The 16,306-nt window shown below is 43.4% G+C and overlaps 1 protein-coding gene across 1 annotated transcript in view; it reads left to right on the plus strand.

Moving 5' to 3' along the window:
• Window positions 1-16,306, plus strand: part of RSRC1 (arginine and serine rich coiled-coil 1) — a 99,256-nt gene that overhangs the window by 67,425 nt on the left and 15,525 nt on the right. The window lies entirely within an intron of this gene.

Consider the following 16,306-nt stretch of genomic DNA (forward strand, 5'->3'; position numbering starts at 1 on the left):
TTTTCTACAAGTGAAAGTGGAGAGTGTTTTTATCCATGGATATAAATTCCAGTGGTGGATTTTATAGCCTGAATGCCCAGAAAAAGGCTTTAAATTGCCCCATCTGCTCTGGCTGATGGGCTCACCTTGGTGTTCTGGTGTTGGGGGCCTTTCTAATTTCCACACGGGAATTGTGCTGGAATCATCTTGCTGAAAGGAACCTTTAGATTAGATTAGATTAAATTAATTATAATTCCCTGGGAGGGTGGGCAGGCCCTGGCACAGGGTGCCCAGAGCAGCTGTGGCTGCCCCTGGATCCCTGGCAGTGTCCAAGGCCAGGCTGGACATTGGGGCTTGGAGCAGCCTGGGACAGTGGGAGGTGTCCCTGCCATGGCAGGGGTGGCACTGGATGGGCTTTAAGGTTCCTTCCAACCCAAACCATTTCATCATTTTCTTAAAACATTGCACAGGAAGTAGAAATGAAGCCCTGCTGGTTTTGTGCTTTTCCCACCCATCCTTTCAGGAAACCCTGGAATGCCAGCACACGGCTCCGAGTTCAGCAGTCATCCAGCACCTTGTTCTGTGCCTGCACCACCATCTTGTAACTCCTATATATTAATTTTTTCAAGGATAGTATTTAATATGGGTAATAACCCCCTTGTTTTAGTTATTGAAAGCCCATTTATCACAACTTTATTAAACATGGAGAACTAAGTGTGCCATTTTCGCCAAGTGCTTTCGCTCTCTCGTGTTCTCTTTGTTGCCCCAAATGAATGAAATTAGAACAAACAATCTCCGAGTCATTTGTAATCAGGCGCTGATTAATGGACTTTGGTTTCACAGCCATTATTCATTCAAGAACACCTGATATCTTTCCCATAAACAAATCGTGTTTGTCCAAATTAAGAAATTAAATGAAGCATTTGATGAGTTTATGATTGACCCTTCCAACTCGGAGCCCATTAGTCAACGTCGTTATCATGCAAAACTGCCTGACTAATGTGCTGGCTGAATGTGCTGTGTGGATTTATTATGATTTCTGATTAATGCCTGCTGCAAGCCAAACCACGGGATTGTAATAATTCCTTGATTTTCATTTGAGCAGTCGCTGAAGATTTTCATCTGTGATGAAATGCATTCGTGTCCCATTAGATTTAGAGATGATTATGAGGTGTCGGCCGAATAAATCTTAGCATGGAGCAGAGGGTGCTTTGCAAGGACTTTGTCAGTTGTGGTGGGCTTTTTATGGGGCTGCTGCCTGTCATGAGCAGGGATTTTTTGGGTGGTTTAAGGGGAGTTCTCCTACTTAGGCTTTTGCAAATGCGGGTGGTCGTAGAGGTTGATAGAAACAAGGTCCCCACCATAGTTTTATAAGTGAAACATTTCTCCTCATATCTAAGAGACTAATAAGAAAATTTTCTTTGATTTGCTTTTTGTTGTTTAGACACCTTTATTCTATGAATATTTAATATAAAGAATTTTCCTGGGGATGTTTGGTAACTTTAGTGACTTGGAAAGGATGTTATACAATGTTTTCTGCTGAAGTAATGCTCTTGAAAAGCAGATGTTAAACTTCTGTTTAATGTGAAGCAAGGCAAGTTCACACTGAATTAAATCTGCATTGGATGATTTGAGCCCTGTTGCCACCAGCCGATTAAAGAACTGCTCTGTGATCCATTGGAAAGGGCGGAACGGCATCGTTGGGAAACGGCAACAGTAATGAAAACTCGTGTCCTTTGCCATATCACTCATATTGATCACCCCAGCAAGGAAAAAGGAAGTGTTTCAAAACACAGCTTATGTGAAAAATCAAATTAGGTGCCTTTATAGCAGATCCTCCCTTTAATTTTGCTTCTATTTCCTTCTCTGTGGCTGCAGTGTGATTTATTATTGAAGATTTCTGAGCTGCTTTCTTTAAGCCATCTTGTATCCCCTTATGTTCTTAAAATACCCACTAAAACTATTTAATCACAGGAGTTTCTTAAAGGTTTTGAGCATTTTATGCTGCTGATCTCAAGCCCTCGGAGAGTTTTCTCTGAGAAAGGTGAGTGATTTTATAGCGATGAGCCTCTTTGAGCAAGAGGAAATTCTGATTCCTTTGGACAGGGCTTGGAGCAGCCTGGGATAGTATAAGGTGTCCCTGCCCCTGGAAGGGGATGGGACTGGGTGGGCTTTAAGGTCCCTTCCAACCCAACCATTCGGGATTCTCACTCACTGCAGCTCTGGGTTTGCCTCCTGTATATTCCTAACTTACAGCAGCACTGGATTTGTTTCAGGATTTTCTGGTTTGAATTGTGGGTAAAGCTAAGGGGGAAAGGAAACAAGTTGTGGAAGAGTACATGGAATTCCAGGCTGGCTTGGGTTGGAAGGGACCTTCAAGCCCATCTCATTCCATCCCCCGCCATGGGGCAGGAACACCTTCCGTGCACCAGGTTGCTCCTTGGGCTCTTCCCTGGGCAGCCTGTGCCAGTCTCGTTAGAAATACATTATTTTTAATCAATCTTAATATTACCTCTGGGCCTGTACCATTGCCAGGTTTCCCTGCAGTATGGACTGACTTTTAAAAGCTTCTTTTCCAGCCTTGTTCCCAGCATTTCTGTGGTGAAGCCCAGGCTGCCTGTGCCCTTGGCCAGCGTGGCTGTGCCCCGTTGGTCCCCGTTAGCGCTGGCTCCGTGGCCCTGCCTGCCTGCGCCTCCTCTGGGCCTTTCAGCTGGCGATTATTGACATTTTATTCCAAGGCTCAGCCTCCTGATAAACCAGGCGTGCTCCCCAGCAGATAAATGTCCATATTCAGCTGGTGGAGGTGATTATGTGGGGCTGCCACCAAAGAAACCCTAAAGCATCCTATTAGCGGGGCCTGAGCCTCGGAATAAAGGCCTCAATTACGGAGCACTCCCGAGCCCTGACGAGGCACTCCCGTGACATTAATGGTGTCTTTATAACCTTTTTAACTTCTGCTGGCTCTGACAGAGCACCACAATCACAGCCATGGCTTTGCCCTTGGCAAGCAAAACCTCATTTGGAGAGGATAATAAGTATTTACTATTTAGATGGCTGGCAATAAAATTTCTCTGAATGAGATTTTACTGAGAAAATGCAAACTGATTCGATTACTTCCTTTAATGGACTGTGGAGACCTGTAATAACAGTTTGTGGAAGCTGCAAGTCTAATGTTTAGCTTCCTTCTTTCTTTTTTTTCCCTGGTTGCTTTTTGGTGTGAAAATACAAACTGGTTCTTCTTCCAGAATTATATAATGGGATTGTGTTGTGAATTTATGTCACGGAATTATTAAGCTTGAAAAAAATCCTCCAAAATCATCAAGCCCAACCCTTAAGCCAGCAGTGTCACCATTTTCACTGGAAAACTTAATCCAACTTTTCCCTGCACCTCCCATGATATTTTTCTCATCTTAAAAGTGGATAAAAACCTCAAATGTTGACAGTGTCATAGTGGCAAAGAGTGTTGGGAATCCCTAAATATTCTTGTGGGTAATTCCTATCATCCGGCCCTAGGATTATGTGCAGAAACATGTGGAATGGGGTGTTAGTTATGTCTTAAAAATAGATATTTCTTGGAAATCCATGGAGCATCCACTCTCTCTCAAAGCATTGTAGAACACAAGTGGTTTAATAACTGGGTGTGTGCCAGCAGAAGGGATTTCCCAGGTGATGTGGAATATTGATGGGATTTAGGAAAAAGTCCTTTTAAGGACATGTATGAGAAACAGTTACTGAAAGTATTTGGGTTTCTTGTATTTCTAAACAAATAAGCAGTTTGTGAAACTGATCTGCAAACATTTATTTATTCTCTGCTATATCCTAGACCCAGCTGTATATTAAATAAGTAAAATCATCCTGATGCATGTTTTAAGGAGTACTTTGTTCTGTGTCTGGATCCAGGATGGATCTACAGGAGAACCAAGGACAAATTTTGGAAATCCCTAAATGTGTGTCTTTACCAGGCCACCAATTCTGTTATTTTCAGTCATTCAGAGAATTCCATGTTGTTGCAAGGATGGAATTTATTGAAATGGGATCCATATTGTTTTATGCTAAAATATATCTGCACATGCTTATGTCACAGTTTACCAATTCCACTGATTTACCCCTCTTGTTCCCTGGCATCAATGTGGGTTTTTGTCTTCTGGAGTTTTCAATAATTTCGGGAAATCTGTGTTTGTGGCATTAGGGAGTGCCAGGGACACCACCAGACTTCGTTAGTGCAGCTCTGGAAGGAGACACAGGATAATATTTCCTTCCCTTTTTAACCATCAGTCACTGTACGGAGCCGCTGTGCCGACAAATTCATAACCTCCTCTGTATTTGATTTTAAAAAAATAAACCCAACCAACTTTTGCTTTCCCCAGTTCAATAACTCCCTAGAAATGTGCTTTTATACAGTGTAGCTCATACAATCCTGCACGGGCTTATAAATTGAAATCCCACTTTTTTTGGACGTTCCAGCCTGGATGACTGATGGCTGCGTGTATTTGCCATAAAATTTTAATTATGACAGAGTTATGAATCACTGCTCTCGCTGGTTCAAGTGTTAAGAAATGATGGGTTTGTTGTTTATTAAACTTGGGAGGGTGGAGGAAGAAAATGGGAAAGGCTTTGAGTTGTGTGGGCTGGATCCTGAGCTCGGATGTTTGCTCAGGAGCAGCCCTGCAGCTGATTTTGGATGTGCCCTTCCCTCCCTGGGCGCTGCTCCTGCCCAGGGTGACAAATACCATTAACTTTCTTGCTTTAACCATCCCTGGGTGTCCTGGGTCGGGGTTTTTAATCGTCTCATCCCTCGGGAGTGAGGCTTTGGCTGTCGCTGCAGGATTGGTGGAGCAGCCCTGCTCCTTCCCTTTGTGAGCACAGGACGTGGCAATAAAACCAGGGTGTTCTCAGAGAAACACCAAATATTCACAGAGTATTAAGGGCTATAACTACAGTTGTGCAGAACTTTGAATGCAACGTGGTTTTTATTAAAAGTGTCAGATTTTTTGTTAACGAGATCAGTGTGTTCAAGCACAAATCCCCTTAGATCATCACAATGCTCGGTATTTCCCAGGTTTTTTCCCAAATTTTAGGCAGCAAATGTGTGCAGCAGCACCCGATGTATTTGGCACGTGAGGGATTGCTTTAAACGACCTCACTTTGAATTTTTCTGCCTTAAAATGAGCTTTATTTGGCTTCCCCTTTGGCCTGGCTGGCAGGGCAGGGCTTTTCCACAGACAGAAGAACAGCTTGGAGTGGTTGCAGGGCTTGAATCCCTGGGGGAATGATCCAGGCTCGGCTTTTCAGGGATGTGCTGCACAACAGGGTGATGCCATTTGGGCAGTAGCAGGAAGAACACCTGAGGGAATTTGGGATGAATGAGGAGAGCTGGGGCACGGGGCAGCGGGGGCCTATTAGTGCTGCCCACTCCTGCCACAGACTGTGATAGGGCTAAATGAGTTTTAAAGGACTAAGTTGGGGGATTATAAAGTCCTTCATGGTTTGACACATGTGGAATTGGTCCTGGTAATAAGGAACATCCCTGTGGCACTGTAAACTGAGGGGAAAAAATTCCAAAATTTAAAATACTTGTCATTTATATTATAATTTCAGGAGTAGCATCTCATTTTTCTTTCTCATGGACATTAAATGTTGTGTGACAGTATATTCTACACGCAATTATTCATATTTAAATGTTTCAGTCACCAGCCAATGGAAAGAAACTTTTTACTTTCCAGCAACATAGATAATTCTTGGAAGTTGGACTGGATGGCCTTGAAGGTCTTTTCCAACCATAAGGATTCTATTAGTTTATTTTTAGTAAATCAAGTTTAGAATCAAAACTCAGCTTCATTATTCATTTCAACTTATTTCATATTTTTTTTTAGTCTCAGTGAAAATAATGGATGTGTGTGTTCATGGTATTTTTTAAATTGATTCAGCTGGTAACAAAGTAGTGCCTGTTTCTGTAACAAAGGAAAATACCGAAATAAAAAATACTAAATATTAAATACTAAAAAAAAGTCAGTTTGCTGCTGTAAGGAGTCAGCAGTACTTTCAGGAAATCCAACATACCACTGGGGTAAGATTAAAACCATTAACCCCGCTCGCCTCGACTCCTGAGCTCCAAGCTCGGAATTTTCCATTAGAAAGGAGGGTTAGGGATCAATATGGAGATGTGTTGATAACGTTCTATTAATTGGAGTAATCAAACTCGTGCTTGCAGCATGACAGCTGCCAGGGAGGGGGAGCAGAGCAGAGTTCCCTGTGCTGTCCATGGGCACTGACGTGGGACAATTCCCAGCCGGAGCCGCTCCTCCGCCTTCCATCGACTTTGGTTCGGGGGGCAGCGGAGTCTCCCCAAAGCTGCTGGTCAATGATTCCCTCCCAGCAGTGATGTAATTAAAGCCTCAGCCGGTGTTTGTGGGGCTGCCTGGGCATTGATCATCCCGCAGATGTGAAGGGATCGATAGGGGGGATGCAGGAGAGGGCCCCCGAGAGCGGGAAGAGCGCTCTGAACGTGGCTCCAGGACACAGGCGGGATGTGGAGCTGGACCTGGAGCTGACCTGTGCCCAGCACAGCCCCTCAACCGGTGCTTTGTTACCTGTTCTTGCCATGTGGGCTCAAACCAGCCTGGCCTGGCTAGTATTGATCAGGGGCTTTTCAAAGGAGTGGAAATCCAGTGCTGGCAGAAGATAGGGATTAAAGCAGTTCAATGGATTTCTCGGAGGTATTTATTACCCTGCTTGCAACGTTTGTACAGATTTTTAAATTAATCTGTTAATATTATTTCAAAAAGTGTTATGATGAAAGTTATCTGAAGAAAGGGATATTTTTTAAAAAAAAAGCATGTGTTGCAGAATGGTTTGGGTTAGATGGGACCTTAGAGACCATCCAGTTCCACCCCTGCCACCTTCTGATGGATGCCTCATCCCTGGAAGTCCAAGGCCAGGCTCAACGGGGCTTGGAGCAGCCTGGGACAGTGGGAGGTGTCCCTGCCATGGCAGGGGTGGGGCTGGATGCGATTCAAGGTCCTTCCCAACGCAAACATTCCATGGTTCTGTGCTTGGGTGACTGAGCAGTGAAATTAAAAGTGTGATTAACGCTTCATTAAATAACACAACTTCCACGTAAAGGATACCCAGACATCCTGTGGGTGCACGTACAAGTTCAGAACCAAGTTCTTTGTGATGGATGAAGGATGGTGGGCCTCAACTGGTGCTCTGCTGCCAGTTCCACAAGGTTTTGTGCATTCCCTCTCCTCCTGGTTAAAACCATTAAACACTTCAAGAGGTTTTAATATTTTGAATTATTTCTGTTTTCTAAGAATGAGAAAAATGCCCTTTGAAGTACTTTGCAGAGCTCTCCCATCCAAAGTTAAAGCTGGCTGGGAATGAAACCTAATTGGAGAAAGTGTATGGAACTTGTGGTGTTGAATAAGGCTGCTTATTTATTACTTTGCTACAGCTTTATACAAATATATAGATGCACATGTGTCTGAGGGAAAATTATGCTGTCCAGACTTACGAGAGCCAGTTGGAATCTCTCAAGGTTGCAGATGAGCAGTGGAAATGCATGTGTATATTATCAGCTCCGTGCCCTTGGCGGTGACTTCCTCACTGATGACAAATCTTTCTTCGCTCATCTCCTGGAAATCAGTGCTTTGGTGGTTTTCCGTCTTGGATTTGTCTGTTTTCCCATTTGCTCTAATGGGCTCTACTTGAACTTTTAAAAACAAGCATTTATTTGAAATACATTAAGAAACACAGTACTTCAGAAAAATGTTTGATACCCCAAATTCCTTCCTGAATTATTTAAGCGCCGCTGCAGCAAACTGTTTACTCAGGGCTGTTCAGCCTGGTGTGTAGTAGGGGTGTAGTTTTCTTTTAATGCAGTTATTGAATTCCAACCCACAGAGCCTCTGGCGGGGTTCCAGGAGCGCTCTGCTGCGCCGAGTGAAGATAAATTGTTTGTTTTCAGCAGCATTTCTTCATCTTCATCACTTAATCTGCAGTGAAATTTTACAGCCAGCCGCTGAATATTTAAGCAATATATTTACCTCTTTTATCCTGGGGGAGTATTTAATAATGCTGAGTACAGTAAAGGATTACAGGAGTTCAGGATACAGCCTGAGAACGTGGAGTTTCCCATCATTTTCTCGGCCGGGATGAGCTCCGCGCTCTCCGCGCCGTTCCCGGGCTGCCGGCCGCTCCCAAGGCTGCCGGGCTGTAATTGAGTGTGTGCTGGCATCGGCCCTAAGTCCTCCCCACAAATCTTTCCTGGACACACACTCCCCCTTTTGGTGCCAGATGTCAGGTTCTTTTGGCTGCCTGTCTTATGATTCCGCAGTTCCGGCACAGTAAATCCTGGGAGTTCGCCGCGCCTCGACCCCGAAGTTTTCCACCTCGTCCTTCCCTGATTTTGCAGTGCCCCGTTCAATTTCTTGTGAGGTCACACTCCGTGGTGCTAATATTCTTCTTCTTTAACCATGTCTTGGTGTTTATGATTTAGAGGCTTCAAAAAAATCACTTTTTGAAAGTTCCTTTTGGTCTTTTTCATTTTCCATTGCTTCACGAAGGTTTTTCATTAACACTGTGGTCAGAGTGGGAAATGATCATGAGTAGGGCAAACAAAGTTCCCTCTTTCTGCAAAAAATCCTCTGAAATGCTTCCTGATTCTTGTACCGTTATTTGATTATTAATTATGCTCCATTCTTGATTAAGTATGCTCCAACAGAGCCCCCTACACAGCTTTATTCCTTATGTTTTCACTCCTGATGTTTTTATTCGATTGGAAAACAGGAGCTGAAAATCCCCGGAGCCCTCCCAAGGTGCTGGGGGCTGCTTTGGCTTCTCTGGGAGTTGTTCCCTGTAATCAGCTGTGCGTGCTCCGTGCTTTATTGCTTCCTTTCCATAGCCACATGAGTTGTCATCTGCTTGATTTTCACTTAGCACGGCGATTCCTGACGCTGGGAAATTGGCAGATGAAAGAAGGGCTCGTTTGGAATCGAAGTTTTGGGAGTGAATTTTTCAAGTTTGCTGACAAGCTGTCAGGCTGAATTCTGCCCTTACCCCAGGAAGAAAAGCTGACTGTCATTCCCAATCTACAGCCTGCAATGACAATTGTATTTGAGGCACAGTGCCATGTTTTTCCCCAGAAATCATTTCAATAATTTTTCTTAGTGGTTATATTTTAAGCAAGTGAATGTTTTTTGAATTAAAATGATTGATTTGTGGAATTAAATGGAGGAGCTGTTCTGTTTTCGTGTGAAGGTACGTGGGTAGTACAACATCAAGGCGATTTCTCATGCAGGTGCAGTGGGTGATGGAGCCGAGTGGCTGGCAGATTCCATGAGGAGTGAGTGTTTCCTGGGAGCTGGGATGTGGGACAGGACAGTCTGTGGAGCTGGAGGGCTTGGTCGAGCTCTGCTTACAGCAGGATGCAGAACCAAGGTCATGCTTTGGTCTGAGGTCCTCACAGGAAAGGGAGCACTGAAGTCACTGAGGAGGAAAAAAGCAACCTAAATTTACCCTGCAGAATGCGTGGGATGGTTTGAAAGCATTTGTTCCATCACGACTGCAGGCCCTGGGCAGGGACACCTCCCACTATCCCAGTTTGCTCCCTCCCAGCCTCCCTCCTTTCACCTGCTCACCAGATCCGTGACAGCCGTGTCCATTGTCCTCTCCTTTCTCCATCCATGGTGTGCCAGGGGGAAAGAAACAACTCTGGAACAAATAGTGGCTTAAGAACAATTTAAATAAATTGAATCAGATTGGAGTTTTTCATAGGGATCACTTCTTGGTTTTCCAATTGATGTGGAAATTACTCCTGAAGGATACAGCAGTAAGAGCATTCTTTACTCCCATCAGTTTTTATATATGGAATTTATTTCTTTGCTCCTAAATGTTGGTGCCTCTTTTGGCTCAGTAGTTTAGGGGAAGGTTTAACTCCAGGCTGTCCTTTTCCTTTCCCCAGCTTTTCATTCCTGAAGGAAGAGGAAGCTCTTCCTTTGTCATCAGGTGGAGGAAATGGCCTCAAGTTACACTGGGGGAAGTTTGGATTAGATTTGAGGAAAAATTTCTTCATGGAAAAGGTGGAATGAGCTGCCCAGGGAAGTGGTGGAGTCTTCATCCCTGGATGTGTTCAGAAAATGCATGGATGTGGCACTTGGGGGACAGGGTTAGTGCTGGATTAGCAGTTGGACTTGATGGTCTCAGAGGGCTTTTCCAACCTTAGTGATTCCTAATTCCATGATTCCCACCCCTGTCTCCCTAAAGAAACTCACCTAGAAGGTGCCATTTAAACACTTCCATTGGAATCACTGCATTTTACTCTGAGAACTGATTTCCTCCCCAAGGCTAAATATTGCAGGAGACAAGAATCACATCCAATTCTGCTGTTTTCCCGAGCTGGGCTGCAGGCTGGGGGAGCAGATCTGAGGTGAAACATCACTTGATTAGGAGATGTCGAGGTGGATAATGCACAGCCTTTTCTGGGATGGAAACAAATCCTTGGAATATTTAACAGCAGTCCCTGCAATGAGTCAGGAGCCATAGAAGCAACTGCAGCCAATTAATCCTTAGTGTTAAACCCTATTTAGGCTGGATTTTTCCTCCAATGTGTGGGTGGGGGGGAGTGAAACTGTGGGAGACAGAAAGAAATTAGGGACGCACTAAATAATGGATGAATGTACCTAGCCAAGATCTGCTGATTAAGTCTTCTTTAGGATTATTATTATAAATAGGGAGTGCCAGATCCTCAGCTGGAGTAAATGGGCTTGGCTCGCTTCAAGTAGTGGAATTGTGCCAGCTTGAATTCACTGAGGATCTGGCCCTTAATTCTGGAAAAGGAGGATATTTGGGGAGGAGAATGCTGGGGGCTGTGAGAAGTTTGGTGATGATAACACTGTTTTCCTGGTAATATCAGGGAAAAAATGTAAATGACTATTCTTTTGAATTTTGTAATGAGATTCAAATAACTACTTGATGTGATTTCATTAGATGGAAATGACTTTTCCTCCAAGTAGCTACATCTTAACCCCCTGCATGTAGGAAGGGAATATGCATGGAAAAGGTGGTGGTTTATTTAATTTTGTGGGTGGCTGTCACTTGCACCAGCATTTCTGCCCTTCTTACCCAAAAAATGCCTCGATGACCATCGGATGTTCAATGGAAGGAAACAGCAATAAATAGATTTGATTTTGGAAATCTGTTTCCCACTCTTCTTTTCCACCAGGAGTGAAGTGGGCTGTAATTTCAGATGGTAGCAATTTCAAATCCAGTGTGGGGTCTCATTTGGCTGCATTTTAGAAATGGATCAACAAATCAGATTGCAAAGCTGCTAATTTGGTAATTGCTTATAAAAACCCAACCAACAATTTATTTCCATAGCAAAGGAAATACACATTGTTCTTCAATACCTTAAAATATAGTGTTTGACCATCTAGGGTGGACTCAAAAAAAATCCAGTTCTGAAATAACACCTTTTTACACAGGATATCTTGGAAGGACTAAAAATAACATTACAAAACAAGTTTGTTATATTCCTAATTGTTTTGACCATAGAATTAATTTCCCAGTCAGAGGGGGGCACAGCTTTTTCATCATTCTCCAGTGTTTGACCATTTGGAGCGGTCACATTTACACTTTAAAAAAAACCAGTTCTGAAAAAATACCTCTTTAAGGGGGATATCTTGGAAGGACTAAAAATAACATCATGGAACAAGTTTGTTATATTCCTAATTGTTCTGACCATAGAATTAATTTCCCAGTCCAAGGGGGGGCACGGCTTTTTCATCACTCCCAGCCTCGGAATATTCAGCGTGTCACAGATGTTCATGAATAATGTCCATTTAGAAGCGTTGGCAGCGAGCTGGCGAGATGAATGAAATGTTGGGGGGATCTGACAGGCAGCACGCTGCTTTGTGATCATTCCAAAGTTCTAATAATCTCCCTCACCTTCCCTGCCTGCCTCTAATGAAAGAGAATAGGTGATTGCACCTCGGGCTATGTTCTGCGCCTAATGACTCCTCCAAAGGCGGATTTATGGAGAAAAAATTAACTTTGAATGAGGATTGAATTGGCCCTGACAGGCTGATAGACTGTGACACAGATTCTGTGGCAAAACAGACGTAGCCCTAATTGATTATCAATATTTTAAGCAAAGTGATGAAAATAAGCATTAAGTGATGAGAAAGGCAGTCTTAATACAGGAGGCAGTCACCGGGATCCAGGAAGTCTTTGGGGAGGTCGGCCCCGCTCGCCGGAGCGGGATTTTAGCTGTCAGCTCTTACCTTTCCCTGCCCAGCACCCCGTGTCCCTTTCCAGCCTCTCTTCCCCTCCCGGATTTCTGCCCAGCATGTTAATTTTCTGGCCAGGAATGAACGTGCTTCCCCCTCTCCAGAGAAGTTGGTTTAATATTTAACCCGTTTGGGCTCAAGAGTCACTTGTTTAGCGGGATTTCGGATATTCTCTCTTTCCTGCAGGGCTTTCTCCCAGCCCTGTGCCGTTTCTAGCCAGCAGGTGATCCACAAACTGCTTCCTGCAAATGGTAACAGTGAAAGAAACTGGGGGAAAATTGCCTGGTTGGCAGGAAAGGATTTATCTTCACGATTATCTTGGTTGTACCCAACATAAACAAATACCTTGGTTCTACCAAATAATTACAATTATCTCGGTTGTGCTTTAGGACAAGAACAAGACAACATTTGGGTTTTGCCTGTGTTTTTTCAGTTGGGTTGCACGTGGCCGGATGTATCTTCTACCAAAACCACATTTAATATTTGGGAAAACCCTCGTGGCTGTGAGCCAGGTGCTCATTAGCTGTGCCATAACGGGATGTTTATCCCAAAGTAAGGAGTACTTCCCAAAACGACTGAGGGAAGGGAACTGAGCAGGAATGCTGCTAAAGAGGTGAGAAATAGCATTCCTATGTCAGGAGGAATCAGTGGGGTAACATCCCCCTTCCAAATGCTGGGCATGCTCCTCCCAGAATGTGGAGAAGCTTAAAATAGATTTGGGCTTCTGGGGAATTTCTAAGTGTGACTGGCAGAGCTGGGGAGGGGGCAGTGAGCTCCTCCCTCACCCTCGTGCTCAGGCCTCTCCAGTATCCATAATTAGAGCCTGGTGTAATTAAATTGCAGGACAGCAACGGCTGGAACTTCCCATGTTTGGGAATTGTGGTGTTTACGTGTAATTAGGGAGGACAGCGCTGATGGGAGCTCTCATGGCACTGAGAGGTGCATGGTCGTGGACATGATGGGGTGGGCAAGTGGCCACCTGGCTTCCATGGATTTATGGAATCACAGAATTCCATGGACTTCCAGAATCATGGATTAATAGAATCACACACTCGTTTAGGTTGGAAAAGGCCTCTAAGATGGGAAGACCTCCAAGAACGTTTGTGGTGTTTAAATTTTGGGGGAGATGTTACTGAAGGCAAAAGTACAGAAAACCAGCTTAAATCTGGGGTGATAAAAATGTGTGTGGCGGTGTCACTTTTCCTCTGGAACTGGGAATTCCTGGGCTCTGCTCCTTGTGCTCCTGTCAAAGGAATTCTCTGAGCAAGTGGTTGGTTGGAGTTTTGCTGGAATTTGTCAGATGGATAACAGATAATTTTACACGTCAGCCTATGAATATTCAGCAGAGAGGATTTCCACAAGCCTTGATAAATTTAATATACCAGAGAAAAATAGCATGTAAATTAAACAGGGCCTTGTAAATTAATAATGGATTCCACTTGTATTCTTATATGTGAGCTGACTGAATATTTTATAAGTGCAAAAATGTTTGTGTTTAAAAAAACCAGTGGAGTCTTTCTGATGAGGATCATGGATGGTTTGCTGCATTTTAAATGGGATGTCCATGTGGGTTTTTTCAGTTTCTGGGCTTTCTTTTCCTCAAGCACATCTTGTATTTTCAACTTTGAGCAGTTGGAAAGTCTACAATTATGTTGAATTCATTTATTTTTCCAGACCTCTTGTGGTTTGCAGTTGTGGGTGTTCTGACACTCCTCTCCTTTTAATTTCGACAGGAAAATGAAATCTTCTTAGTGAAGGGCTGAGCCTTCTCCTTGCACCCTCCCTGCTTCTCCCATGCACTGGGAGAGGGCTCTGCTGCAGGGGCTCTTCCATGAGCCCAGGCCACGCTTTCCAAAATGCCCTTTCTATCCCCAAAACAGCCCCTGCCCTGTTTCCACCTTGGAATAATTCATGGTTTTCCTGGTTTCTCTTAATTAGCAGCTTTGCTTGGAATAATTTCACCTTAGCACAGTGTGAGGCTGGTCAGGATTAAAGCATCACCCATCCATCAGGGAGTGACTCTGCTTCCCAAACCTCGAGCTCTTCCACCACTGCAGGGGTTCCATGGAATCTTGGAATTGTCTAGGTTGGAAAAGCCCTCTCAGACCTTGGAGTCCAACCTTCAAGTTGTAAAGATCTTTTAATGTTTAACTGCACCTTGATTTGAGAAAAGTGAATCTCTTTTAGTGCTTTTAATGGCACTTGGGCTGTGAACAAGAATGTATTCACTGGCATCATCATCGTCATGATGACAGCATCAAGGAGAAGAAGGAGAAGGAGGTGGAGAAGAAAAGAAGAAGGAGAAGAAGAGAAGAAGAAAAGGAGAAGGAGGAGGAGAAGAAGAAAAGAGGAGGGGAAGGAGAGGAAGAAGAATGGACCCAATCCTGTGCCATGTGCTCCAGGATGAGCAGGGAGGTTGGACACTTGACCCGCTGTGGTTCCTCCCAGCCTGGCCCATTCTGGGATTCTGTGCAAAAACGACAGAAAATGTAAAATATTTGAAGAGAATCCCTGGTTTGAAATCCTGAATGCATCTCATGGGTTCAGTGCCTGTGTTGGTCGTGGTGGGCAGTGCCCTGTGAGCTCAGGGACTGACTGCTCTGTAGCTTTATGGGCTAAGTTAAATTGTTGTTGATGAGCAATTTTGTGTGGAGAACTGTCCTCATGGTACTTCTTAAATTGCTCCATTGTCCCTCTAATTAACCAGGACTTGAAAAGCCAAGCTCTGCCTCGGCAGCAATTCTAACTTGAGTTACAAGGGTTGGAAATCAGCGATTTAAAGTTAACAAAGACAAGCTAAAAATTTATTCATTGACCAGCACCATCTTTGCTGTGTGTTTTAATATCTTTTTGCCACTGAGATACCCAATGAATTGTTCCTGTGCAGCAACAAATCGGGGAGGAAGAACAAAGTAGCTCAGTGGAATAGATAAATCAAATTTAGGCCTGGTAGTTTATTGAATCTAAATTGTGCCCAGTTGGCCCACGAGCTATATGAGCAATCCATCTTGTGCTGATAATGGAGGGTCTTGAAATCCACCTGATGTTTGCATTATTAAATTCCAGCCTAATGAGCTCTGCTAATACATATTGAAGACAGTTGTAAGGAGCAGAATGGGAATCGGAGCGGGATAATTTGAAAGAAACATAAGCTGAGCATTTTACATGACTCAAGGGGTATATCTACAATTACACATATAACCAAAATTGAATTTAAATGGAATTTCTATTATCCCTGTCCTTTTACCAAGGAGAATAAAGTGTAAATGAAGTAAAAGTCTTTAGAGTTACTCGTGGTTTGGTTTTATTATGGGATTTAATAGATTCTTGTAATGATCTTCAGTGGCAGAAAAGTTTTAATATTTCATGACTTTAGATGTTGTCTAAATATGGATAAAAGTGTGGAAATGGAAGCAGCTGTCTGTGCAGTGATTGTATCACTTTGTAACACCCTGTTCAGGTTGTGCATTTTAAGGTGGAGCTGCTGGCTCCAAAAAGGAACGACCCCTTCACCCCCTGTGAGCTGAATTTGGTTTTCATAAATTATTGCCTAATTTTAGTAGGTGCTGGGATTAAATATTTGCAAATCTGACTGAGTTCTTGCCATTTAGACCACAGTTTATAGTGATTTTCCTCCCTGAGAAGGCCTGGTTTAAGTGCTGGATTCCTGTTCCTTGTTGGTTCTTTTCTTTTTGGCCTGGTGATACTTTTGAAAACTTAATATTTCATCAAGTATAATGTTATTAGAGACTTATTCTCACTTAGTTCACTCATCAGGCAGTGAGATGGCAATAAAAGAGAATGGCTCCTTTGAGACATTAATGCTTTGGAATAAATGATGTGCTAGAACAGAAATTTAATTAATTTACAGAGTATATTGATAGTCCCTTGTTACTGTGCTGTATATTTTTAATCTTCTTTAACATCTGTAGGAAAGTGTTTGAAAACCCCTGCAGTTGAGCAACTGGTAGATAATTAAGTAATAAGGGAAGAGGTTTCTAGAGGGAAAAAGATTCTTTTTAAAGAATATTGTTGTAACATGG

This window comes from Corvus cornix, chromosome 9, assembly GCF_000738735.6.
Source record: "Corvus cornix cornix isolate S_Up_H32 chromosome 9, ASM73873v5, whole genome shotgun sequence".
Classification (NCBI taxonomy): Eukaryota; Metazoa; Chordata; class Aves; order Passeriformes; family Corvidae; genus Corvus; species Corvus cornix.